Genomic DNA, 27,560 nt, shown 5'->3' with positions numbered 1-27,560 from the left:
CCATATTTTCCTCGTCCTTTATTCTTTATCTTGTTAAAAAACAAAAATCTAACCAAGTTGATTTTATTATTATTAATTATTACTATTATTTTAAAGAACATAACTTTTAAAATTTCTTCTTGAGATACAAATGTTCACTTGGAATGCTGAGAATGAGCCAAGTACTAGAGAAAATGGCAAGCTCTTCCATTTGTTTCAGTGAATTCAAATGGAGAAAGAGGCTGAGTGTGTTCTAGACTGATTTGGTCATTTAATCTTTAGCTTATAAAAACTGCAGGCTGGTACTTCTGAAGCAGGACTGTCCCATAATACTGGTATGAAAGTAGTTGAGGAGGGAGAGGGAAAATATGGAGACTTCACATGGATGTGAAGTTTAGTCTGATAACCCATATGATCTATAAAATTTCATATTTGGTCAGAGCTGGGACTAAGCTCAGGGAGCTGGGCCATTGTTGGCCCACTGCTCCTCTGATTTTGCTTCACACCTTTCAAGGGTGAGCAATTCAGATCCTCTGGAAGTGGTGGGGGCCATTCCCTTGGCAGCTTGCTGGGCTAACCAGTACTTACATCTTTTGGTCTTGGGCCTCTCAGAGTCCACCACAGACATAGGCCCTTCACAGTATCAAGTCCATTTACTTTCACATCAGGCCAGAAACCCCCACATCTGATGGGTTCTTCTGGTAACCTCAGTGTATGTGGGAAAACCACAACACCAAGATTTTGGAGAAAGTGACATGTCTTTCAGGGTTTAGTTCCCATTTAATGTTGTTCTTCATTCACACGTCTCCAAATGACAACTTCTCAGAAATTTCGCTGTCACCTCACCAGCTCTGGTCCAGATCTTTCCTAATTTTCCATCTTGCCTCAGCAATTTCTTCTCTCCAAACAACCTCTTGTTTTCAAGGGATGCACATATAGCTGGCCTTTGAGGAAGTAGCCAATTATGGCCCACAGATTTCTTCACTGAGCCATCGTCCTAGACTCCAACTTCTTCCACCACCTGCATGAAGATGAGCTCCAGGTTGCCTCTGGGTTGATATTTTGAGTCCTCCACCAACTTGTAGATGCCATTTTGCCAGTTCAGCCACCACTTTTGGCCCCCACCAGCACTGGTCAGCTGACACCTCCCACCAGCACTCACAATGGCTGTGCCCTGAAGTAAAAGAGCAGGAGTGGCGCCCAAGACAAGGGGTGTTCCTTTCAGGTCGAGGCTGGAGTAGCACCTGGACTATTCAGGGTAGCTGCTGAGGGAACATAGGCAGCAGAGCTTGGCCTGGGGCCTCCGCCATGTTTCCCTGTGAAGGCGAGTCTCAACCAAGTTGATATTAAAGGTCTGATTGACTTTATTAATGATTCATGAATTGGGCAGCATCCCGTTTGCAAGCAGAAGAGAACACTGAGACACTATACAAAAGGAAAGATTTTTTTTAATATTTATTTTTTCATGCACACAAGAACTGGGGTACAGATCAGATGTGCGGGAGGGTGAGAGGATTCACCAGAGACAGAGCAGGGAACAGAACAGGCAGACTGACTGAAATACAGTGCTGAGGGGAGCAGTGGGTGAGACAGGAGAGGTCTGCTGTGCCATGTGGGTCTCTCCCTGGCCAGCTGGATTGAACCGGTGCTGCAGAGGCTGTGGACAGCTTCACAGCACTGCACTCAACTGCCTGTGCTGCCACAGGAGGCCCCCAAAGGAAAGACATTATAGTCAAAGAGAAGGCAAAAGAGAAGAAGAGGGAATTATTTAAGATTTAAGTAACCTATGTATGGTGCATAGATAAAGGTCTTGTGACAGATTATCTCATTTTTCTGTGGGAAATGAAGAAGTTACTTCATTGGTGTTGACCAGAAAATTCCATACTTACCAGTTAAGACTACATTTCTAGGGGAGGTTTGAAACTGCAGCTCAGCTAGGTATTAAGTCTTGGTGGGCTTAGCATAAAAGCCTCCAATTTGGAACTGCCATTTTCTTATTTTAATAACTTTATAACATTACTTTGTACCTTCTGCCTGTTGGTAAAGGTAAGGATGTATGCAGCACACAAACTTTTTATAAAAGAAATCCTGTTGAATTAATCTTTATAGTGCACATATTAAGAAACACTGCCTTATATGTGGTGAAAGAGCAAACACTTGTCTAATGTAATTCCTTTTATAACTCAAAAAGAGGTGTTTTATACCCTCTTGACTACGAAGACATGTGAGAGCCAAAGAGAACAATGACCTGCCCCTGGACAATTCTTTCACCACCGCTCATTGCTTCAAACAATATAAAGTCTAACAAACAACAAGCAAAAACCTCCAAACTCAAAACCTAGTAAAGCGCATCTGCTGGTTATCTGTTTGGGGAGCCAACTTCCCTTTGTGGGGGACAGTTCTGTTTCTGCCTCATGAGGATCAGTCCACTTCCAATGCAAAAGCAAATCATTACTCCTGCCACAATTTTGAGACCAGTTCTTCCTTTTCTGCTTGTGGGAGTTGCCTCGGGGCCCTGGGGCTGCTGCGCATGAGCTCAACACCTGCTCTGGATGCCCAGTGGATCCCGCAGTCCCTGCTGTAGCAAAGGATGAGTTTCTGTTTTTCTCCAAAAATATTTTTTCTGACTAAAGGTTTCCCATGTGTTTCTTGTCTGTTCTACTTGTCTACTATTTGCTGACAGGTTGAGGAATTATTCATCTATATAAAAATAAATAAATAAGTAGATTTACTTATTGACATGTTTCCCATTACCAGGCCAACAGCAAATCCTACAGAGTTTGTTAGCAGATGTCAAAGTCTCATTCTATAATAACCCACTAAAAAAGATTCAGGAGTAGGAAACAAGGTTGCATTGTTTCTTGGTCTAGGAGAGTTTGGTAATTCAGAGCCAGGAGGCCTGGGCTGAGATAGAGCTGACTTGAGATAGGGCTGACTTGTTTAATGACCTTGGGCAATTCACTTCACCCTTCCAATCCCTGGAAAACAGGAGATTAGGAGATTAGGTTAGATGATCCCGATCTATGCAATGCCCTCACTTTTAGGCTGTCTCAGTTATTCTACAGCAGAGTATGGGATATAGGTCATATATTCCACCCAAGTGTGAAAAAAATCAATATATCTTAGGGTAAAAGGGAATATTAAAGGGAAAATGCTGTCAGAAGGGGGACCTGTTAGCTCATAGACTCATGATTACATTTATAACTAAATTAGGATTAAAGGGGCAAATATCAGATGGACCACATTGTTTTTCATTTTATTTATTTATTTATTTATTTATTTATTTATTTATTTTTAAAGAGGCATGTATCATTTATTTGTTTGTTTGTTTGTTTGTTTGTTTATACATGCGCTGGGTACAGTCAGAAGCGCGGGAGGGTGAGAGAATTCACCAGAGCCAGAGCGGGGAGCAGAGCAGGCAGAAGGACCGAAGTACACTGCTGAGGAGAGCAGCGGGCGACAGGAGGGGTCTGCGCGCCATGCGGGACCCTCCTCAGGTGGCCGGGGAGCAGCCGGGAATCAAACAGGTGCCGCAGAGGCCTTGGGCAGCTTCGCAACCCAGTGCTCAACCGCTGAGCCACCAGGGAGGCCCCTGTTTTTCATTTTAGCTCAAAATATCTTGGGATCCCCTACCTCAAAACTCTCAAAGTCCTTTGCTAATGCCTGACCCAGTTTTGTGAGTCTCTAAGTTTCTGGCCGTGAACGATCAAGCCACCCTTAGAACTCATTAACTCACTCTTCCTGTCCCTATCCTTCCCCATGAGCCGTTCCCAGTCACTGGACGTGGGCTGAGGTGAGGAAGGGGGACTCTAAATACAGTCCACACTAAAGTCTACGTAGGGAATGTTCTAAACCCGCCTTCCCTTCCTGGGCTGCACTGGTCCTTCCCCTTGTCTCTTGTTTTCTTGTACAGTTAGAGGCTGCTCTGTACTGCCCCCCAAAGCTGCTGGCTTGAACTCTCATATTCATGACTGGATAGGAGTGGCTGTTAGTATGTGAACACTTCAACTGTCCCTCTGAAGATTTCTCAACCTCCCTTCCACAGGGGAGTAAGTGGAACTCAACTGGGGATGTTGTAGTGCTTTTTTGACCTGCAGTAGAGGTAGGACTGATGACTGTGCAGTTGCAAACTGGAATCAGCCTTCTACAAAAAGCCCAGTCCACTCTCTCCCCAGACTCTTCCTAAGACACACTCAGTTTTATTGTGTCCCAGAGTCTGACACGCCCCCTTAGGAGCTGGTCGAAATAGCTGTTTATTTCTACAAAATTTGGAGACTCCAGAGCAGGTTTTCCCTGAGAAACCCTTTCTCCAGTATTCTCCATAGTAGACGGGTAGACATCCTGCAAATACCCAATTGGTCTAGTCCCTAAGTATTTCTCAAGTGATCTTGATTTATTTATTAAAATCTAATAATTGATGGGCTGAGTTTCTGACCAAGACAGTATAACTCCATTTCTCACTAGTTCTCCTTCTTATAACTAAAAATCATCCCAGACACAAAACAAGAAATACAGGAAAACTCTGAAAGGTGGAAGGAAAAGGGTATACTGCTGGAGCTTCACGATTTGAGCAAAGGCACACTGGTGAGTTCCAGAATTTCCCTTTCACTTCCAATATGTCCCAAACTGCATGGAGATGTCTTCAACTTGGAACCCACACGAGGCAAAGATAGAAAAATCTTCAAGAAGATTACTATTTCTCTAGTCAAAAGACTGGGTAAAGAACAGTCTAGTACAACAGAAGATGCTTTTGATAATACCTAACCTACTCCAGCCAACCACCAAATTAAAAACCAGAATCTGTTTGTGGTCACAGATGTGTCAAACACCAAGAGTGAAGGAAGAGACAAAGACTGAAGACATAAGCAGGGGGTATATGCATGGAGGGCCTTGAGAGTGATATGAAGCAGCATTTTTTTTTTAATTTTTTTTTAATAGAGGCATGTTTTATTTATTTATTTATTTGTTTGTTTGTTTTGTTTATACATGCACTGGGTACAGTCAGAAGCGCGGGAGGGTGAGAGAATTCACCAGAGCCAGAGCGGGGAGCAGAGCAGGCAGAAGGACCGAAGTACACTGCTGAGGGGAGCAGCGGGCGGCAGGAGAGGTCTGCGCGCCATGTGGGACCCTCGCTGGTGGCCGGGGAGCAGCCGGGGATCGAACCAGCACCACAGAGTCCGCGGGCAGCTTCGCAACCCAGCGTTCAACCGCTGCGCCACCGGGGAGGCCCTGAAGCAGCTTTTTAAAGTATCTTTGGATTCTGATTTTTTAGATTTAGAAGAATTTGGATGTTATTTAAGCAGATAATAATGGATTCAGATTTGAGTTTTAGATAGGTCACTCCAAGGGCTAACAGGAGGCAATTGCAGTATTTCAAGTGAGATATGATGAAAACTTCCCTTTGGGCAGGAGATATTTGATATGTAGAGGTGGGAGAGGTTCTGAAAATTTAAGGAATTGGTAACTGGATGTGAGGGACAGTGGTGCCAAGGAAACAAGGTGTCAGGAAGGACTCTTAGGTTTCTCACTTGGGTAATTTAGATGGGATGCCACCAACTGAGATACAGAGCTCTGGGGAATGAGCAGGTGAGGGGGTGGAAATGTTGAGTTTAGCTTTGAATGTGGTGAATTTGAGGTGCCTGTGGGCCATTCAGGGAGAGAATTTCCCCTATGTCATCAGCCTCACAGGTCTGAAGGGAGCTGTGTGGTGGAGGAAGTAGATTAGAGTCTAATCAGCATGTCACTGTCAAACCAGGGTTCCTATGCAAATGAATCTTAAGTGCCTGTCCATGACTCACCCATAATTTCCCCCTGAAACACAGGGTTATTTGGTTCAACTAGGACTTTTCTTTTTTCTTTTTAAAATTTATTTATTTTTATTTTTTTTTACTTCATTATTCATTTTTTAAAAAGATTTATTTATTTATGCATACAAGAACTGGGGTACAGGCCAGAGGTGTAGGGGGGTGAGAGGATTCACCAGAGACAGTGGGGAACAGAACAGGCAGGTTGAATGAAATACACTGCTGAGGAGAGCAGTGGGTGAGTCAGGAGAGGTCCGCTGCGCCATGTGGGTAGCTCCCTGGCTGGGGATTGAACTCTTGCTTCAGTGTCTGCAGACAGCTTCATAGGCTGCGTGTTAACCCCATGTGCCACCAGGGAGGCCCCTCGACTAGGACTTTTATGTCATAATTTTTCCTTGGTGTGACTCATCTGAGAAAGAGCACAGTATTTTCTTTTTAAATACCTGGGAAGCCAGTATTATACAGTATCTTTAAGTTAAACTCTCAAGGAACTCTTGTTTAACTTGAGCTCTTTAAAAGAGGTAAGGATTTTTTTAAATACCTTTCAAATGGGAGCAACTCTCTCCCACCCTGCAAATACCTCTCTGGTTTCTGGCAGGAGAGAAAAAGAATGAGTCACTGCTATAACACCAGACATCTTAAATGAGAGCTGGATAGGGCATTAGTTTTAGCTGAGCTGAGGAAAGAAGGAAACTTTTGCCTATGAAAGATGAATGCTTCTATGAATTGACTGTTATGGATAGTGCTGATATGAGCATAGGAGTGACAGATAACTGTATAAAGAAATTGTGGACTCTACACTCTGTGGAATACTACACAGCTGTTAAAAAGATTAAATATGCCTTTTAGAACAGAATGGATGGATCTTGAGGTGACTATGCTAAGTGAAGTAAGTCAGCATGAAAGAGAGTTACCAGATGGTTTCACTTATTTGTGGAATACCAATAACCAAAGAACACATACTGGCAAAACACAGAAAAACAATCCTGGTCCTCAGAGGGAACGGGAGGTATGAGGGGATAGGGGATGAAAGGAGGTAAGTCCCTGGCACTGGAGTATTGGTGAACAGTGGGTGAAGCATATGCACATATGTAGTGTGAAAATGTACCCCAGAGTTATATAAATCTGTAAGTAACCAACCAATTAATAATAAACTTAAAAAGAAGAATGGTAACATTCAATCTGTTCTCACCTCCCAATCCTTACTACTGTCATTCTGTGGTGACCAGAAATAGCCTCAACAACATGCCTTTTCCTGAAGACTCAGGAAATCTGGAATAAGTTCATTCACCAGGCCTGTCCATAGAGGCGGCCAGCGTCCAGATCTACAGATATGTAAACATCACATTTAGAGCTCAGGCACTCTGCTTCTAAACCACCCAGAAACTCCTATGGGTGAAGATGCAGGGGAAGTACAATTCATACTCATACCCCCTCATAGAAAGACAGTCGCTGGGAAAGGATGCATGCTCAGGCACCAGAGTCCCACAAGGCAATGGGGAAATTTAACAAACCAATCATTAATGCTATTTGTTAACTCAGAAAAGAGATAAGGCGCTGGGCTATGAATTTGAGAGATGATTCAAGATGAGGGAGAATAGGATGGGGTGGTTTTAAAATTAAATTGGTTACTAATAATTTATTAAGTCCTAGTAGTTTGCTAGGCTCTGCAGTTGATTTGTGAGGGAATATGAAGGTGACTAAGACACGGTCACTACATTCAAAGGCCTACAGTGTGGTGGGGAGAGAATGTATATAGATGGAAATGATGTCTAGAAGTTTCTGTTACAATCGTTCTTTGCTCTTTGAAGTCACAAAGGATAATGTCAAAGGCTTAAGATATTTAGTATTTATGTAGTGATCTTATTCATTTTAAGTCATTTTAAAAAATTGATTCTTAAAATGGCCTGTGAGATGAATGAGTATGTGACTTAACAAAAAAATACAGGTGAATAATCCTAGTTCAGAAAACTAGTACCTGAGGTCACAAGACTTAAAATTGCAGTTGTGTGCAAGGACTTGCAGCTCCTTGCCCAGGACTCATGGAAGTGGCTTGCTAGTAATATGCAAGGAGAGACCACCAGGTCTGAAGAACTCTTGTCTACCCAGGGGATGGAAAAGGACAGCAAAACAAGGAGAGGGAGAAAAATTGTGGCTTATCTACTTACTTGAGTTTCCCAGGCCCCTTCTGAGGACTTGAATGTTGGGCTGATTAACTTAATAATGCAAGTCCCACTCCATTTTGTACCTACTTGTCGGTGTACATTTTCTGCCCCTGGAACATTCCCCCACAGCTATTTCTCGGGACCCTCCTCCCCGAGTATCACATGGACTCTCTATGCAGGTGAGAACACGCATGTCACAGGGAATAGCCTGGAACCTCTCCTCCATGAAAGAGTGGGAGCACACCCTCTTTCTTAGTGATACACTCAGTTATAAGTGCCTTAAAGTATGGAGAGGAATAGATCTTTCCGTTTTTATTTAAAGCCCTGTCTCTCACCAGGATCCAGGATCCAGATTGTGTCTACAGGCTGGGAGCTAGGATGGATCCATGTGACACATGCATTCAGCATTTGACAGGAGCAGAGATTCTGAGAACTGAGACTTTTTTCTTGAGTCAGACTGTCAGTGTTTCGTGCTATCTCCTCTTAGGGAAACTTCTCTCCTGAGTTTTCCAGTCTCTCAAACAAATAGGTTTCTCACTGTGCGGCCTTATCTGGGTCAGACATAACCAAATTTCAATTTTTTTAATAATAGAAGGGCTGATAAGGAGGAGGCAAGTGGCATGCAAGATACAAAATGGTAGCTATGAAGATTAGGAGCTAGAGGTCTGAGCTGAGTAGAATAGTTCCAAAAGGAATACAGAGAAGATCACAAAACACCTCCCAAAACAATGGAGGAAGAAGGTGGGGTTGGAAACTGGAGGAAGTCAGGCCCGCCTATAGTTGGTAAAGGATTCACCATAGCCACGTTGGTGAAGGATTAATGAGATCAGATGGCAGAAGGGGTCAGAAGGAGACCATTTGATTCTTATCAACATGAGCCACCCCCACGAGTCCTCAAGAAGCAAAGAGGGATGCAGAGGGTTGAGATTGTTAATTGAGTTCTTCTCATCTAGGTTAAGGAGACTGAATGGAAGGAAAGTTTGTGACTGGTATGGCTGAGCTGTAAGCAATTTATAGCAATACAGAACATGGTTGAACATTCTTTGAGACTCCATCCATCTACTTGTGGTCCATATCTCCTCTTCTCAAATCTGGACGCAAGGTTGTGCCTGCTTTGATGAATAGAGCACAGCAGAGCTGGTACTATGTGAGCCTGTGTCATAGAAGGTCAAGTATGGTTCTCCTGGGCACCAGTCTCTGCAGCTTACTAGCCCAAAACAGCCAGGACAGAGAGCCTGTGAGAAGGTCCTCTGGTCAGTAGGCACAGCTGAGCTCAACTTTCCAACCATTTTTCACTGGTACATCAGATATGTGATTGAAGATATTTGGGACCCTGTCCACCAGCCCTTTTGCCAACAGAGTCCCAATGAGTGATGTCAGTGAAAGCATAAAAAGCAAAAACTCATGCAATGGTCAGAACTATACTCCCCAAATTCTTGTGTTGAGATCCTAACACTCCCGTACGTCAGAATGTGACTGGGTTTGGAAATAGGGTCTTTAAAGAGGTTTTTAACATAAAATGAGGTTACATGAGTGGGCCCGAATCCAATATAACAGAGTCCTGACAAGAAGAGGGGATTAGGACGTAGACACACACAGAGGGAAGACCACCGGAGACACACGGAGAAGTTGGCCATCTACGATAGAGGCCTGTTCAAAAAAAATTTTTCACAGGCAACTTAATGATCTAGTAGGCTTTTATTCTGATTCATGTATCTGACAATATCCAGTATGGCAGAGGAAAGGAACTCCAAGGAAACAATTTGTACAACAAAGCAAGAGGGTTTTATAGACCAAAGTGAGCAGAACCGGGAAATTGTTAATTGATTAAAGCAGGGTTTCTTTCCTTATATGGAGCAAAGGGAATCTTAGAGTTAGAGCAGGTAACTTGTGATAAGTAGGCAAATGTAAATTGCTGGATCCAGACCTTTTTTCTGATACTGTTGAGCATAAAAACTTAATTAAGTTTTGGTTTGCTAATATGGGATTTAGCATGAATGGCTCCACCTTGGGCCTAATCTGGTTATTTAAATAGGCCTTAGAAGAAATTAACCTTGCAAATGCCTTGGTCTTACTCAAGTATCTTCTAGAACTGTGAGAACACTAATTTCTGTTGTGAAGCCAACCAATCTGTTGCTTGTTATGGCAGCCCTAGCAAATGAACACTCACCCAGCTGAAAATCTAAAATTTTGAATGGCGATAAAATGGCTGCTCTTTTATATCACCAAACTTTTAGATAATTTGTTCCACAGCAATAATAATATGAACAAACTTGGATTTCTGAAGTTTCCTTCCTCTAGTGATATATAGTTTTCTACTACATGATCTGTTTAGCACTGGCCAGCATGGACAACCTCAAAGAACTGATACCACTAGGAAGTAAGGGTGAGTGAAAGACCAGTGAGCTCAGACTTAGGACCTCGTGGCACTCCAGAGCCAGAAACTTTTAGACAGTGGTTTAAAAATATTTTCTCATTAGTTTGAGAAGCTTTGAAAAAAAAACCCTGCATTTATAGAGTGGCTTTATATAGCTATTTCATGGATATGCCATTTGGTCAGATGGGATTGTTGGGAGAGAGAATTACAGTACCAGATTGCAGGCCGAGGGCCCCATCTGACCTAGATTCTGATTTTTTAAAAGAGTGATTATAGCTCTAGAGGCAGGGGTTAGGTTTCCTAGCCTCCACCAGGAAGCTCTTTGCTTAGCCATGGGGGATATTACATTATAGCTAATTACAGGCTGTCTGCTAAGATTTTCTAATTACTTCTTTTATATTAGTTTTGCCTTCCTAAGGAGCATAAAGTGTAAAGCAGCTTGAGGGCAGGGGCACACTTCTTTGCACTTTCAACTGTACTCAGAGCCCACTCCAGTGCCAGACACTACATAACGAGGCAGGCAGGAAAACATGAGTCACTCTAGCATGGACTCTTGGGTCACCCTGGTTGTGTTCAAATATGAATTTTACTTCTTATTAACTATATGAACTTGGGGAAAATGTCTGAGGCCTCTAAACCATTTCTTTATCTGCAAAATGGGGATACTAATAGTACTTTATAAAGCAGTTGGACTGAGTCTGGCACCTAGTAAATGCTCCATTCACAATCACAAATACTCACACATTAAACATATTTACTTCCATTTGGCTCTGAAAGTTCAAGTGCTCTTACCTAGTTGTTGCTGTCAGGGTTGGGGCTTACATATGGGGAGGGGAGCAGAGAGATGGGGAGACAAAAGCTGTAACAGTTAAAGAATATGGGTTTTGGAGAGATCTAAATTCCAGCTCCCTATCCTCATACCATTGGTGGGAATGTAAAATTGTGTGTCCATTTTAAAAAACAGTATGGAGAGTCCTCAAAAAAATGAAGATCCAGTTATCCTACTGTTGGGTATTTATCCAAAGACTGAGAACACTAAATCAAAGGAATATATGAACCCCCATGTTCAACAAAGTATTACATGTATTGCTGAGAGTTGGAAACAGCTTGCGTTCATGGATGGATGAGTGGATGAAGAAGATATGATATATACACACAGCTATTCAAAAAAGATGAAATCTTGCTATTTGTGACAATATGATGGACCTAAAGCCTATTATGCTTAATGAAATAAGTCAGACAGAGAAAGTCTAACACTGTATGATTTCACTCATTAGTGGTGAGTCAAGAACAAATACAAATGGCTAAGAGAACGCGAAAAGCAGATTTTTAGATTACAAGAACAAAATATTGGTTATCAGAGAGAAGGGAAAAGTGGGGCTGGTAAGTTGGGTAAAAGGGGGTCAACCACAGGTTGAAGGACGGAAACCAGACTTAATGTAATATAAACCATATGTTGATATGTAGTATATACAGATGTTGATATGTAAGTCTGTGCATCTAAAATCTAAGTAATGTTATAAGTCCGTGTCACTTCAATTAAAAAAAAAAAAAAGGATAGGGCCTCCCTGGTGGTGCAGGCGGTTGAGCACATTTCTGTGAAGCCGTCGGCAGCCTCTGCAGTGCTGGTTCTATCCCTGCCAGTCGTGGAGCAACCCACATGGCGTGGCAGACCTCTCCTGTCTCGCCCACTGCTCCCTTTACCAGTCTATTTCAGTCAGTCTGCCTGTTCTGTTCCCCACTCTGTCTTTGGTGAATCCTTTCACCCTCCTGCACATCTGGCCTGTACCCTGGTTCTTGCATATATACATAAATCTTTAAAAAAAAAAAAAAGAAAGAATTCCGGTTCTCCTTTGCATGGGCTGGATGAATTGTTATTTGCTCATATCTTTGACATAGGTACACAAGGCAAGGATTTCTAAGGCGTAGAGCTCATTCTTTCTCTCCCCACCTATTTTCACCCCTGAAAGACAAACCCCAGGGGACAATCTGGCTTCTGTATCAGACCTGGAGACCCCAAAATCCAGAAGGACTAAAGATCTACCCCAGCCATAGCAAGAGCTTGGAGAAATTAAAAAGGAACACGTTAATTAGAAAATGCTTAATTAGGAAAGCAGCTCCCTCACAGAAAGGAAATTAACTGAAAAATAGACCTTAATCAAGAAGCTTTGGGCACAAAGACACTGTGCTGGAGCTGGCTAATAACACTGCTGTGTTGGAGATGGCTGTGTGCTTCCCGCTTCCTGTTCAGTGACATCATGTTGGTAGCTTGAAGTCACCACAGTGGGAGTATTTACACCACTGACATTGACAAAGGCTACAACCTGGTTCTCTTTTCCCTGGAGATTTGTTAAGTACAAGCGAAAAATCTGACTTGTACTCCTGGTCAGAGGGCACATGTATCCCTGGGTCTAGAAGGTTGCAGTGGTAGCCAAGCCCTGAAATGTCTCTTCCTTTAAAACTGATGTCTCCGGAGAAATTGCACAAGATGAGTCAGTGTGGTGCATAAAGAAGTTGTCACATTTGTCATGTAATTATCTTTACCTAAACTTTGGCTTTTTCTCTCATGTAAGTATATAACATATAATAATACATACATTCATATGTATACATACTTTATTTTTTAAGATTTATTTATGCATACAAGAGCTGGGGTACAGGTCAGAGGTATGTGTGGGTGAGAGGATTCACCAGAGACAGTGGGGAACAGAACAGGCAGACTGACAAGTACACTGCTGAGGTGTGCAGCAGGTGAGTCAGGAGAGGTCTGCTGCACCATGTGGGTTATTCCCTGGCCAGGGATCAAACTCGTGCTGCAGAGGCTGCGGACAGCTTCATAGGTTGTCTTAACCCCTTGCGCCACCAGGGAGGTCCAGTGTACATACTTTAAATACACATTTTGGGGAGGTTATTGTTTAATTTTTTTTAACTGATGGGGTGTGAAATATAATTGGAAGAACGTGGATATCACTGTTTTAAGGTAAAAGAGAATTAGTTAGAACTTCAGACATGATACAGGAATAGTGTACGTGAGTGTGGGGGGTGACATTACAATTTAGAGATGAAGACAAAAGGTAGAAAAGCTTCCTCATTGCTGTTTTTGAGTAGGCTATTTTAATAAATATGCAAGAAGGAAGGTGGGTCACGACTGTGATGGAGACGGTAAGACAGGCTGCCCTCTAAGGTCTGGGAAAGAGTCTGTAGATGGGTGTCAGCACCTGCTTAGTCCCCAGGAGGACAGTCTCCAGGTAGACTCTGGGTACTCCCCAGAGTTGGACTCACTAGATCAGACATGGGACCTAGGAATTTGCCTTTCGGTCAAGTTTTTAAGCTTAAGATGCAATGGTTCTGATCCAGGCCCACGCTTCGAACCAGTGGCAGCATGGAAAGAGCACAGTGGATAAGGTGTGCTCTGGCGGCGGTGTCTGTGATGGCTACACCTGAAGGGGAAAGCCTATCCTTCCAAAACACTAGCAAGGAGGTAAACCAATGGACCATCAGTTAAAACAAACAAACAAACAAAAAAACAAAAACACGAGTTTAAAATGAAAGGGGGGCCTCCCTGGGCTTAAAGATAGTGCTATCAAGCTAGCTCCAACCACTGCAGCACGAGTTCAAGTGGAGCCCCAGCCAGCCAGGCGGCTTCCCACATGGCACAGCAGACCTCTCCTCCCTCAGCAGTGTATTTTAGTCAGTCTGCCTGTTCTGCTCCCCACTCTGTCTCTGGTGAAACCTCTCACCCCGCAACTCTGGCGTACACCCCGGTTCTTGTATGCATAAATAAATACATAAATCTTTTTTAAACAATGAAAGGGATGTTGCTGATGACATGACATCCAGTGAACAAAATGGGAGTGTTTGGAGTGGGGAAGGTCAAGGAGGCAAGAAATCAGATTGGATTAGAGCCTTAAAGGAGGGGAATCCCAGTAGCCAAGCATTGAACTAGGAGGCTTGGATGTCTAGTGCTGGTTAACTAGGCAGGAATATCAGCCATGTTGAGCTTAGCCCTGCATAAATCTCCTCATCAGCGGGGTCTTTACTGTAGATTGTAACAGTGGTTTGGCTTGGTGGGAGGGGGTTGCGCTAGGTCTAACTGAGAACCAAATAGAATCTGGGGGTCTCACCCCTCTGGCAAAGTCTGTGTGCTCTTGGTTATTCACATTTCAGATTCTACTTCACCTCTTTTATTATTTTTTTTAAGTGGAGGAAACATTGGCTTACAACCCTGTGTATGATGCAGAGGTAAACTTCACAACTGCTATGTTGTGAACTGTATGTTACCACACCACATCCAACACCAAAGCATCCATTTTCCTGCACCACAAACACTTCGCCCTTTGCTTGACAACGTTTGGGTGTCTCACCTCTTTTTAACATCTTCTCTTAGACACTGGAAGGATAGCTTCATTCCTTCAGGTGAAGAGAATGTGTATTTTGGGCCTCCCCGGTGGCGCAGCATTGAGTGCTGGGTTGCAAAACTGCCCGCAGCCTCTGCAGCGCCGGTTTGAACCCCGGCAGCGGGCGAGGGTCCCACATGGCACACAGACCTCTCCTGCCGCCCGCTGCTCCCCCCAGCAGTGTACTTCATCAGTCTGCCTGTTCTGTTCCCCGCTCTGGCTCTGGTGAATTCTCTCACCCTCCCGCGCCTCTGACTGTACCCAGTGCTTGTATAAATAAATAAATAAATCTTTTTTTTTTTTTAGAAAAGAAAACAACAGCAACAAAACCCAACACAATTACTTAAAATAAGATTGAAAAAAAAAAAAGAGAACGTGTATTTCTTTGGAGGCGAGGTGACTGGGATGGGGGGCACAGTCTGACAGCTCCACTCATCCTCCAGCTCCACAGAAGGTACATGTCCCTCTGTACTTTTACAGGCGCATCGAGCATTTGTGTTCCCCGCTTGACCTGCATGAAGGAGGGGCAAACTACATACATCTACCCCCATGAGGCAAGGTGTGTACTTCTGAATCAGTACCCCCCCTTTTTCTATTGACAATTTGATCAACAATTCCCTTGAGGGCCTCCCTGGTGGCACATGGGGTCAAACACAGCACTATGAAGCTGTCTGCAGCCTCTGCAGCATGAGTTAGATCCCTACCGGCCAGGGAGCTACCCACATGGCACAGCAGACCTCTCCTGTCTCACCTGCTGCTCCCCTCTACAGTGTATTTCAGTCAATCTGCCTGTTCTGTTCCCCACTCTGTCTCTGGTGAATCCTCTCACCCCCTGCACCTGTGGCCTGTACCCTAGTTCTTGTATGCATAAATAAATAAATCTTTTTTTAAAAAACCTTCCCTTGAGCCATGACACAATCCACATCCATAATACACCGTGTTTCTCATGTGTTTGTAAACATTCAGTCTAAGCATGCCTGATGTCCCATCTTATTTCTGAGGTGTTGCCTAGGAGCCCTCGTTCTGGGTATGTGGATTAACGATGTCACTGAGACTCTGTCTCAACACTGGCTGCATGCCAATGGTTGTTACTACTTCTGCATTTGTCTTTATAATACACAGATCTATCTCCTTGCTCTGAGATTAGGTATTCCTGCTTCATCCACACAACTGCCTCTTTCTCCTATTACCTGATACAAATGATTATTCTGTAAATCCACCTTCACTCATCTATACCTGTTTTTTCCCACTGAGAGCCTGCTTTATATGTTACATTATTTCATTTGGATTCAAACTTTCTATCTACCTTGTTAACTCCTTGGGTAAACTTTTTCTTCTTCATATCAACCCTAATGCCTAGCATAGCAGTTTTGCAAAGTAAGTGCTCAATATTTGTTGATTGATTGACATGAAGAAATGTGTTAGGGCTGTTAGATTTGTTATGACAGAGAATCAAGCAGTCTTAGCTCAGACTCAGAACTGCCTATCCAATATGAGGAATTTGGCTAAATACTGAAAAGCTTCTTTAATTATTGTGACATTTAAAATTAATTATATATTTCCAGCTGTATTTTTCTGTTGTATTCATAGTTATTATTATGCTGAACAGTATTTATACTTAAATGTTTAGTAGTTCATCTAAGAGACTGAAATTAGTGATTTTTTTCAGCCAAACCAAACTTCTTTTGAATTGTTCTCTTGTCCTAGCCTTACAATTGGCAATTCCTCTGATGCAATTTAATTGTAATCCCCTATATCATGTTCAGATGTGTTAAAAGACAGGCCCAAGTTCAATCCCACCGCAGGCAGGGGTCTCTTGTAAGGGGCCTTCCTCTGGGTCCTTTGTCCTTGACCTGCCCCATCCTGGCTGGTTCCTTTTATCTTTTTCCTGCACTTGGATGCTTCCTTTCTTTTCATTTTGACTTGTCACCATGAATTTTGAATTAAACAGAAAAGTAGAAAGATAGTGATTAATACCCATATTCCCATCACCTGAATTGAACAATCAATGTTTTGTCCATTATATTTTTAGGATTTCAAACTTATAGACATTATAATATTTCACATTTTAAAATTTTATTAGAAATGTTTGAAAACTTTTCTCCCGTATAACCATAATGTATTCATTTGCTAGGGCTACAAGAGCAAAACATGACAGACTGGGTGACTTAAACAATAGAAATTTAGAGCCTCCCTGGTGGCGCAAAGGGTTAAGCACAGCACTGTGAAGCTGTCCGCAGCTGCTGCAGCACAAGTTAGATCCCCAGCTGGTGGGGAGAAACCCACATGGCGTGGCAGACCTCTCCTGTCTCCCTGCTGCTCCCCTCAGCAGTATATTTCAGTCAGTCTGCCTGTTCTGTTCCCCACTCTGTCTCTGGTGAATCCTTTCACCCCACTGCACCTCTGGCCTGTACCCCAGCTCTTGTATGTATAAATAAATTAATTAATTTTAAAGCATAAGCAATAGAAAATCATCTCTCCGCTATGAAGTCTGGTTTGGTGTCTCCTGAGGCCTCTCTTTGGCTTTTACATGGCCACCTTCTCACGATGTTCTCACTGGGTTGTCCGTCTGTCTGCGGGTCTCTCTGTGTCCAAATGTCTGTTTTATAAGGACACCAATCATATTGAATTAGAACCCACCATAAAGACTTCACTTTATTTTAATTACCTTTTCAAATACCTTATAAAGACCCCACTTTAATTACCTTTTCAAGTACCTTATCTCCAAATACATTTATGCTGTGAATAGTGGAGATTAGGACTTCAACATAGGAATTTAGGGTAAAGGAGGATCGAATTCAGCCTGTAATAAACACTTAACAAAATGTGCAGTAGTTTATCAAAATAATTGAATGCCAGACCCATATTTGGTTTCTTACAATTGTCCCCAAAATGTCTTCATTCAAACCAAGGGTCAATCAAGGACCGTGAGTGGCATTTGACTGTTAGGATTCCTAAATTGATTTTATTCTAGAATAGTCTCTCTGCCCTCTTTTTTTCCCATGACATTGTCTTGGTGAAACACATTTTGCTTTTTTTTCTGCTTTGCAGTGGGGTAATATAATTAGTTTATGTATCTGATTAGATTCAGGTTAAACATTTTTAAAGATTTATTTATTTATTTATTTATTTATTTATTTATTTATATATAAGAATCGGGGTACAGGCCAGAGGCATGGGAGGGTGAGAGAATTCACCAGAGACAGAGCCAGGAGCAGAACAGGCAGACGGATCAAAAGCACTGCTGAGGGGAGCAGCGGGAAAGACAGGAGAGGTCTGCCATGCCATGTGGGTATCTCCCTGGCCGGCTGGGAATCGAGCCATGCTATAGAGGCTGCAGATAGCTTCACAATGCAGCTCTGAAACCGCTGTGCCATAGGGGAGGCCCAGGTTAAACATTTTTAGGCAAGGATATTTCATAGATGAGACTACAGTTCATTTTGGGCCCCATTAGGTGACACAGTAAGTCTGGTTGCTCAAATTGCAGTCATGTTTTGATTACTCCGTGGACTGAAGTGAGGACAGCTTTGCCCCACGTTTGAGCAGGCACATTTCCTCCTGTGGGAGCACAAGCAATCTGGGGCTGCTCTTGCACCTTGGCATCCATGCTGTCATTGCTTTTCACCTAATGGTTTCAGTTTCCACTGAGGGTGCCTAACTAAGTCAATTGTTTCATTAGGGTTTACATGCTTTATTCCGTAGTTACTAACTGTAATTATTCTGTAAAGAAGTGCTTTCTCTCACTCACTAGGTCTATTTAGTTATCCTTAAATACAGTTCTGAATGGTAAAGCAAGATAAATGTTGTCAAGTTTACTAATTTTTAGTAGTAGAATGAGGAGATGGTGTAATACTTACCTCCAATAGCAACAAATGAAGTTTGCTTTGTTTAGAGTTTTCTGGTTTTGAAGTGTCATTTATAGATTTATCACATTTAATATAAACTTATAGTCATTTTTCTTTTTTCATATTCTCATTGGTATAACTTTCGCCATTTGTGATCCCTGTGATTTGGCCTTTTTTTTTTTTTTTACATGAGTGCATTAATCTTTGAAAAATTCCTTATTTCTCCCAAGAATAAGATGCATTTTGTATTCTTGCATTTTGTATTCTTTGCCCCAGACCTACAGTCAGTCATTTCTTGCAGAAACCCTGGCTCTACAAGTGCAGAATGACTGTAGAAATCCTGCTTGTAGGGATACTCACTGCTGCTGGAACATTGTTGTTTTATGGTTGGCTTTGGTGGGCTAGCCAAGATCTCTCTCTCTCTCTCTCTCTCTCTCTCTCACATACACACACACACACACCATTGTTTTATATTAGAGTTCAAATTCAAATCTGTAATGATAATGTTTTACCAAATTATTTGAATTTATTCTTCTATTTTCTCTTATACTGAAAAGCTTGGTTTCTAATGACATTGTTACTTCCCAAATAGCAATACAATAGAATGAATAGATATATTTTTTATCCTACCCCAAATTCAAAAGGAAATACAAAGTGCTAAGTTTTAAACTCAGCTGAAATAATTATTTGTTCCGTATGATTGTTATTAATTTGATATGCAATTAGGTTAAGTTGTTTCTTTTTTTCCTTCAATTTTAGGGATGGCTTTTCTTTTCCCTTTTAGTGTTACATTTGCATAAGAAACAGTTACAAGTCTTACTTAGTTCAAAACTAGACCCAAAGAAATTTTTCTTCCATTCCAATCCACTCTCTCCCCAACTCCATTCATATTACCTTTCATTAACCAATTTTTATTATTAATTTCTGATTAATTCACATTTTTTAAATTACAAATATAGTCAAATTTGTCCTTCCCACTAAGGGAACATAGCATACCCACTTTTCTGGCACCTTGCTATTTATCATTTAACAATGTCTTTTGGACATCACTCCACAGCAATGCGTTGGTTTGTCCTCATCTTATGGTTACCTCATTCTCCATCACATGGAGGTACATAGCTTTTTCAGTGAGGTACTGGATATCATAGTGTATTCAACTTGGTTCCTATTGACAGCCATTTGGGTTGTTTCATTTTCTTTCACTAACAGATGTATACCTCCATGAAAACTCTGTGCTTCAGTCATCTCGTATTTGTGCAGTCATGTCCTTAGGAAAGATCTCTGGAAGTGGGTTCCTGTGTAAAGAGTAAACACTGTTGTGATCTTGATCTTCCTCCTTTGTATTCTTTTTTTTTTAAGAGTTATTTATTTATGCATACACGAGCTGGGGTACAGGCCAGAGGTGCAGTGGGGGCGGTGTGAGAGAGGAGTCACCAGAGACATAGTGGGGAGCAGAACAGGCAGACTGACTGAAATACACTGCTGAAAGGGAGCAGCAGGCGAGTCAGGAGAGGTCTGCTGTGCCAGGTGGTTGGCTCCCTGGCCTGGGATCGAATTCATGCTGCAGTGGCTGTGGACAGCTTTCTAGGTTGTGTCCTAACCCTTTGCACCACCAGGGAGGCCCCACCTTGTATTCTTAACAGTGTATGACTTGCTTCTTCACAGTTTGATCAGCAGTTTAGCAGTTGGTTAACAGTTTCACCAACACTGTTAAAGTTTTGGTTTTGGGGGCCTCCCTGGTGGCATACGGGTTAAGTCTCAGCATTATCAACACTGCTGCCTGAGTTTAATCCCTAGCCAGGCAACTAACCCACATGGCACAGCAGACCTTTCCAGTCTCACCCACTGCTCCCTTTAGCAGTGTATTTCAGTCAGTCTGCCTGTTCTGTTTCCCACTCTGTCTCTGGTGGATCTTCTCAGCCCTGCATCTCTGGCCTATACCCTAGTTCTTGTATGCTTAAATAAATAAAAATAAATCTTAAAAAAAAGTTTTGGTTTTTGTCAGTATGGTGGGGAGAAATACACTACAGTGCACTTTGATGGTAGCTTTCTCTTATGACTGGAATTTTAGGACCTTACTATACATTTAAGGAACACTAATATTTCATTTTCTAAGAACTATCATTTTGATCTGTTTACAGTTATTTGTGTTTTTCTACTTGATTTCTAGGAATCACTTGTCTGAGAAGTTCCAAAATATTCTTTCCTTGTTTGTCATTTGTCTTTTGATCTTCGTGGGGTTTTAAAATTTTTTATTATACTTACTTATTTATTTTCTTACATCGTTGTTCACATTTATACAGTATTTGATTTCTCTCCTCAGGTGTAGCCCCTTCCACCACCACAGCACCTGTGATCCATCACCATAGTCCCTTGTGCTCTTCCCTTCCCGCTTTTGTTGGCCTCCATAATTTTTTTAATAAACATTACATACATATTTTAAAGGTTTATTAATTTATTTATACAAGTACTGGGTACAGTCAGAAGCATGGGAGGGTGAGAGAATTCACCAGAGACAGAGCGGGGAACAGAACAGGCAGACTGACAAAATATACTGCTGAGGGGAGCAGCGGGTGGCAGGAGAGGTCTGCGTGCATGTGGGACCCTCCCCGGCTGCCGGGGATGGAACCGGCGCTGCAGAGGCTGCGGGCAGCCTCACAACCCAGCGCTCAACAGCTGCGCCACTGGGGAGGCCCGACCTCATAATTTTTTAAAATTCAAAAGCTTTAAAAAAACTTAGTAGTCAAATTCCTCACCAAATTCTATTAATGATTCCAGATTTTGAGTCACCATTAATAAGGTTTTTGCCATTTCCAGGTTTTAAAGGATTTCATCCATACTTTCTTTTGGTATCTGTGTGGTTTCATTTAAGAGTATACTTGGAGTGCTGATTCATTGGAATAAAGTTTTTTTTAATGTGACTTTCACATTTCTTATTAAATTTATTCTTGAGTATTTTCCTTTTTGTTGCTTTTATAAATGAGAATTCTCTTCCAAAACATTTTCTAATATGTTAATGATTATTTCTAGGAAGCCTATTGTTTATTTATATTAATTTTATATACTGCCAGTTATACAGAATTCTATTTATGGTACTTTCCCCCCTGATTCCATTGGTTTTTCCACATATATAATAATAGATCATTAGAGATAGTTTCATGCTCTTATTTTTAACTCCTATGACTCTTACTTATTTGAGATAAGTTATACTGATAAATTCACTGTTCAAGGCAATAGTGGGCATCTGGTCTTTATAGTGGATATATTTCTAACTTTAGTGGGAATACCTATAGTGTTTTCCCATCAAAAAAAGATTTTGGTTGTAAGATGGGTGTGTGTGTGTGTGTGTGTGTATGTGTAATTATGTTACACATACTTATTTAATAAAATTTTAATATTATTGAATATTAAATTATTTTATTAAATTAAATTAGTATTGTTTTATTTTTATTTAATAAAAATAAAATGAATAAAAGTATTTATTGATTACTGTTTTATTAAGTGTTTTTTAACAAGTCATAGGGATTGAATTTTGCCTTATTTCTTTTCAACATCATAGGAAATGATCATATGCTTTTCTATGTAGATCTAGTATTTATTTATTTATTTAAAGATTTATTTATTTATTTATTTATACAAGCACTGGGTACAGTCAGAAGCACAGGAGCCAGAGCCAGAGAGCAGAGCAGGCAGACTGACGAAGTACACTGCTGAGGGGAGCAGCAGGCGGCAGGAGAGGTCTGCGTGCCATGTGGGACCCTCACCCAGTGGCCGGGGATCGAACCGGCGCTGCAGAAGCTGTGGGCAGCTTTGCAGCCCAGTGCTCAACCACTGCACCAGCAGGGGAGGCCCCAGATCTAGTATTTAATATCAATGAATATCCTGGTATTATATCTTTCTTGTAATCTTAGAAAAAGATCATTATGTATTTTGTTCAATATACTACTGGAGTCTGTATAATAATATATTTTTTAAGAATTATTTTTATTTATTTATGCATACAAGAGCTGGGGAACAGGCCAGAGATGTGGTGGGGGGCGGTGAGAGGATTCACCAGAGACAAAGCAGGGAGCAGAACAGGCAGACTGACGAAATACACTGCTGAGGGGAGCAGTGGGCGAGACAGGAGAGGTCTGTGCCATGGCCGGCTGGGGATTGAACTCGTGCTGCAGAGGCTGCGGATTGCTTCATAGTGCAGTGCTTAACCCCTTGCACCACCAGGGAGGCCCTGTATAATAATATTTTATTTAGATTTTTTTATCTCAGTATTTGTGGAATTGGAATCAGATTTCCTATTTTGTGTGCAATCTTAATTATTTTATAACAATTTTAAATTTACTTCATAAAAGTAATTTGGAATTTTCCCTTCATGTTCTATATGTTGTAAGTGACATTGAAATCATATGTTCTCCAAAAGTTTGTTAAAGTCCCCCTGTGAAATCCTAGGCCTGGCATTCCTTTTATCAGGGGAAGGAGAGCTCTGGATGATTGTTATGTTCTTTGAGTGATATGTTCATCTATCTGTACTTCTAACCCAATCCTAACTATTGTGGATGTTGAGGGATCCAGGCATTAGGAAGTAGGAAGTAAGATTCCAGGGGTAGAAGATACATTTCCCAGCAGAGATGGGGTAGCTCATCTAGGCTGGCACAGGGGAAGGATAGGAGTGATGTTGGTTGGTGCAAGGGCTCTGAAGGGAGGTAGACTGAGAGATCAGTTACTTCTTCCCAAAGACTTTTCTTCTGACTGCATTCTACGTCTCCTGGGAGTGTGTGTCCTATTTTCACAGCTGGAAAAGCAAAGGCAATTTCCCATAGTCCACTGAACTCTTTGCAAACTTTGTGGGGAGGTCTTCAGAGTCTTCTCACTGGACTGCGGGAGTGTGGACTTAAAATAGTCATCAATCCCAGCCCACATTCTCCGCATTTGCATTTGCCATGGCCAGGTTCAGTCAACAAATCCTTAGCTCACAGACTTAATAAAAAGCTGGAGATTGTGTCATGGACATTCTTTTCATGTTGAGCCTTAGATTTGCCAAGGCAGCTCTCTCTACAGGAGGTTTTGGAACAATCAACTCATTATCAGATGGCTGGGCTACTAAGTAGCTTAGTTATTGCAAATGGCAGATGGGGTAAGTGGAGCAGATTCTTCCAAGCACTCAGAGTGACCATATTTGCACCCCACCCCCTTCCGCTGTCCCAGCTCCACCTGCCCACTGTGAACCTGCAGGAGGTAAATTTCTTCCTCCCCTTAGTGGTAACATGAGCTGCCAGCAGGAGGCATTGTCCACGAGGCAGTGAGTGGGAACTCCTGGCTGATGCAGCTCACGGGATGATTCTCTTTGGAGGATTGAACGAGAAGGAAGAAGGCAGTTGTGATATCCTCCTCCTCCTCCACCACTTCTGAGCCAGAGTCGTGGCTCTAGAGAAGATTTTGGAGAAGCTGAATATCAAAGACACTACTGAGAGATTGGCCTGTGCCCTGAGAAAACCCTAGGTCATGCATCCTGCTTACAAGTCATGGGCCTTGTGGAAAACATCATCCCTCGCCTTCCCCTTCACCCAGTTCTGTGATTCCTGTCGGGTTTCCACTTACAGCCAGTGGAGCAGGCTGTGGGTTCATTTGGGGATTGCAGGGTGAGGGGAAGGCTGGGCTGTGAAAGATCTTGATGGGTTTGGGGAAGGTTCTGAATTCTCGACAGCATTTCTTCTCTCTTCACACGCAAGCAGAGTCCCTTCCCTGCCACCCTCACCCACCCAGTGTGTCAGGCTAACCAGACCTGTACAGCCCACAGCTCCAAATGTCAGGAGAGAAAAAATAGTGATATCTCTCTATCTCTCTATCTCTGCCTCATTTTTTATTGAGGTAACATTTGTTGACAACACTGTTTTGTATTCTGGAGTATAGGTTCTTACTTCGTCAAACATATGTTGCCACAACACTTACACCACCAAAATGCCAATAACCCCCCACCACAGTTCACTTGGCCCCTCTACTTTACCTCTACATTGGATCCCCCAACCCTTAGGTTCTACAGCTGGATCACAAAACTTGGTTTTGGGGCCTCCCCTGGTGGCGCAGTGGTTGAGCACTGGGTTGCAAAGCTGCCCGCAGCCTCTGCAGCGCCGGTTTGCTCCCCTCAGCAGTGTCCTCCTTCTGTCTGCCTGTTCTGCTCCCCGCTTTGGCTCTGGTGAATTCTCTCACCCTCCTGCACTTCTGACTATACCCAGCGCTTGTATAAATGAAAACAAACAAACAAAAACTTTGTCTGTTCCTTGCTTTGTTTCTTTATATTCCATGTAGAGGTGAAATCATGTGGTATTTGTCTTTCTATTTTCTGACTTATTTCACTTAGCATAATCCCATCCAGTTCCACCCATGTTGCTGCAAATGGCAATATCTCATCCTTCTTTCTAGCTGAATAATATTCCATTGCATATGTATACCACACCTTCTCTACTACTCATCTGTGCTTGGGCACTTCACTGCTTCCATAACTTGGCTAAATAGTGCTGCAATGAACAAAGGAGTGTATAAATCCATTTGAATTGGTGTTTTTGTATTCTTTGGGTAGATACTTAGGAGTAGAATTCCTGGATCGTGTGGTAGATCTGTTTTTAATATTTTGTGAAATATCCTTACTATTTTCCATAGGTGCTTGATCAGTTTACATTCCCATTTACAGTGTACAAAGATTCCTTTTTCTCCGTATCTTGGCCAACATTTGTTTTTTGGTTTGTTTTCTGTTAAATTATGGTTATTTTAATTTTTTAAAATTTTTTACATCATTGTTCATTTTTAAGCAATATTTGCTTCACCCCCTACCCCTCAGTTGTAGTCCCCATAGAATTTCCTTCACCATGCACCCATGCACCATCACTATAGCCCCTGTGCTATTCCCTCCCTCATTCTGATCCCTCTCCCTCCTCCTCCCTTGTAGGATGCCGCTGGTTTATAATTGTCTGTTTTTGTTTTGTTGTGTTTTGTATTGTTATTATTTTTTTTACACGCATGTCTTATTTGGTTCCCCTGTATTCCTGCTATAACTGAAACCATCTGATATTTTTCTTTTTCCTTCTGACTTATTTCACTGAGCATAATTCCTTCTTGCTCCATCCATGGTGCTATGAACGGCATGAGTTTATCTTTTTTTGATTGCTGAATAATATTCCATTGTGTATGTATACCACATCTTCTTTATCCAGTCATCTATTTTTGGGCATTTGGGTTGTTTCCAGGTTTTACCTATTGTAAATAGTGCTGCAATAAACATGGGGGTACAGGTGTTTTTGAATCAATGTTTTTGTGTCTTTTGGGTAGATCCCTAGGAGTGGAATTGCCAGGTCATATGGTAGCTCCATTTTTAGTAGACTGAGGAACCTCCAGACAGCTTTCCACAGTGGTTGAACAAGTTTGCACTCCCACCAGTGATGTAGGAGAGTTCCTTTTTCACCACACCCTCGCCAACATTTGTTGTTGCTTTTTTTTTTTTTTTTTGATATGTGCCATTCTTACTGGTGTAAGGTGGTATCTCAATGTGGTTTTTATTTGCATTCCCCTGATGATAAGGGATGTTAAAATTTTTTTCATATTCCTGTTGTTGGCCGACATTTGTGTCTGGTCTTGTTGATATGTGCCACTCTTGCAGGTGTGAGATGGTGTCTCATTGTGGTTTTATTTGCATTTCCTTGATGATAAGTGATGATGAGCAAGAATTTTTTCATGCACCTTTTGGCCATCTCTCAGTCTTCTTTGGAGAAGTGCTATTCAAATCTTCTGGGTGATCTTTTAGAACTTTTAAGTGGAAATGAGTCTGCTCTTGGCTGACCACAGAAGTTCATGCTATGCTACAGGAACTGCTGACTGGCCCCAAAGGCCTAGGGTGGCCCTGGGAACTGCTCCTCACCTACCGTTTCTTACTTCCTATTCTGTTAATCACTACCCTGTAGACACCAGTGATCAAAATAAACTTGACTGTATTCCTCTTTGTACTTATTGCTTAGAATAAATAGAATAATTCTTTAGCTACATATTTTTAAAACTCAGTTTCTTTGGAGTTCTCATAATAAAAGGCAGGTCCAGCCTCTATGGCTTCTACCCACACCCACCAGAGAAACACAGACTGTAAATGTTTTATAGCTTAACCTCCAGGATCCACCTTTCTCTATTCTTAACTTTTCCACCTCTGACCCCTCTGCCTTGCCAGCCAGTTTTGGAAACATCCCACCAGTTCTACCTCAGCACCATCCATTAGACCCATGTTATAGCTCCCTCAGTCGATGGCACTGTGATTATTGAAAAGGGTGAGGGTGAAGGAAATGTTTCTTGCTGTGAAGCTTGATAGGCAAGTTGGATTTGGGTAGAAAGAGAAGTTTGTGAGGTATATATTGTGTCGAAGTCTGGAGATGGCCTGGGGGGTGGTATGGTTCAAGGGGTAGAATTGGGAATGAACAGAATCCAAGGCAGGGGGCGGGGGTGGGAATGGTTTGAGATGGAACATCTTGCAGGGGAGAAGTCACCGTCATGTCTCTAAAGTTTTGGTGCTGAATCTCATGCTTTTTTGGCACTTGGAGACTTTCAAAAGAAAGAAGGGAGAGCAGGAGGGAAAGGGGAAAGAAGGATGGTCAACAGCAGGACCTGATGATGAGCCGGGCCCTTCAGACAAGTATCAACCAATCCCTTTCAGGGTCACGCCACTGGAATGTGCCCTTCTCCGCACTCCCCGGTCTCATGGACTCCCATGAACGAGAAAACTCACTCTTCCGGTCTTCTCTGATTCGCCTGGATCAAAACGACTAAGTCAGAGTTCAGGACAGTCATAGTCCACATAAATAAGGCACCAGAAATAAGATTCAAGTAGAGGCTTCAAGGAAATTTGCTGTTTGTCTAATACCTTGTCTTGGCTCCCAACTGAGTGTCTCTTGTTCACTAGCTCTTTAGATTTCAGGTACAATTCTTGGCCTTTAAGTGAGAAAACTTAGGTTTTCTCTAAC

The 27,560-nt window shown here is 42.1% G+C and overlaps 1 pseudogene; it reads right to left on the bottom strand.

Moving 5' to 3' along the window:
- Window positions 1-433: 433 nt before the first annotated feature.
- Window positions 434-27,092, bottom strand: LOC119258122 (39S ribosomal protein L9, mitochondrial-like; annotated as a pseudogene).
- Window positions 27,093-27,560: the final 468 nt, after the last annotated feature.

The sequence above is a fragment of the Talpa occidentalis genome, unplaced genomic scaffold, assembly GCF_014898055.3.
Source record: "Talpa occidentalis isolate TD23 unplaced genomic scaffold, MPIMG_talOcc4v2.1 talOcc4.4, whole genome shotgun sequence".
NCBI lineage: Eukaryota > Metazoa > Chordata > Mammalia > Eulipotyphla > Talpidae > Talpa > Talpa occidentalis.
Note: the sequence above shows the minus strand (reverse complement) of the source record. Positions and strands in the feature narration are given on the sequence as shown.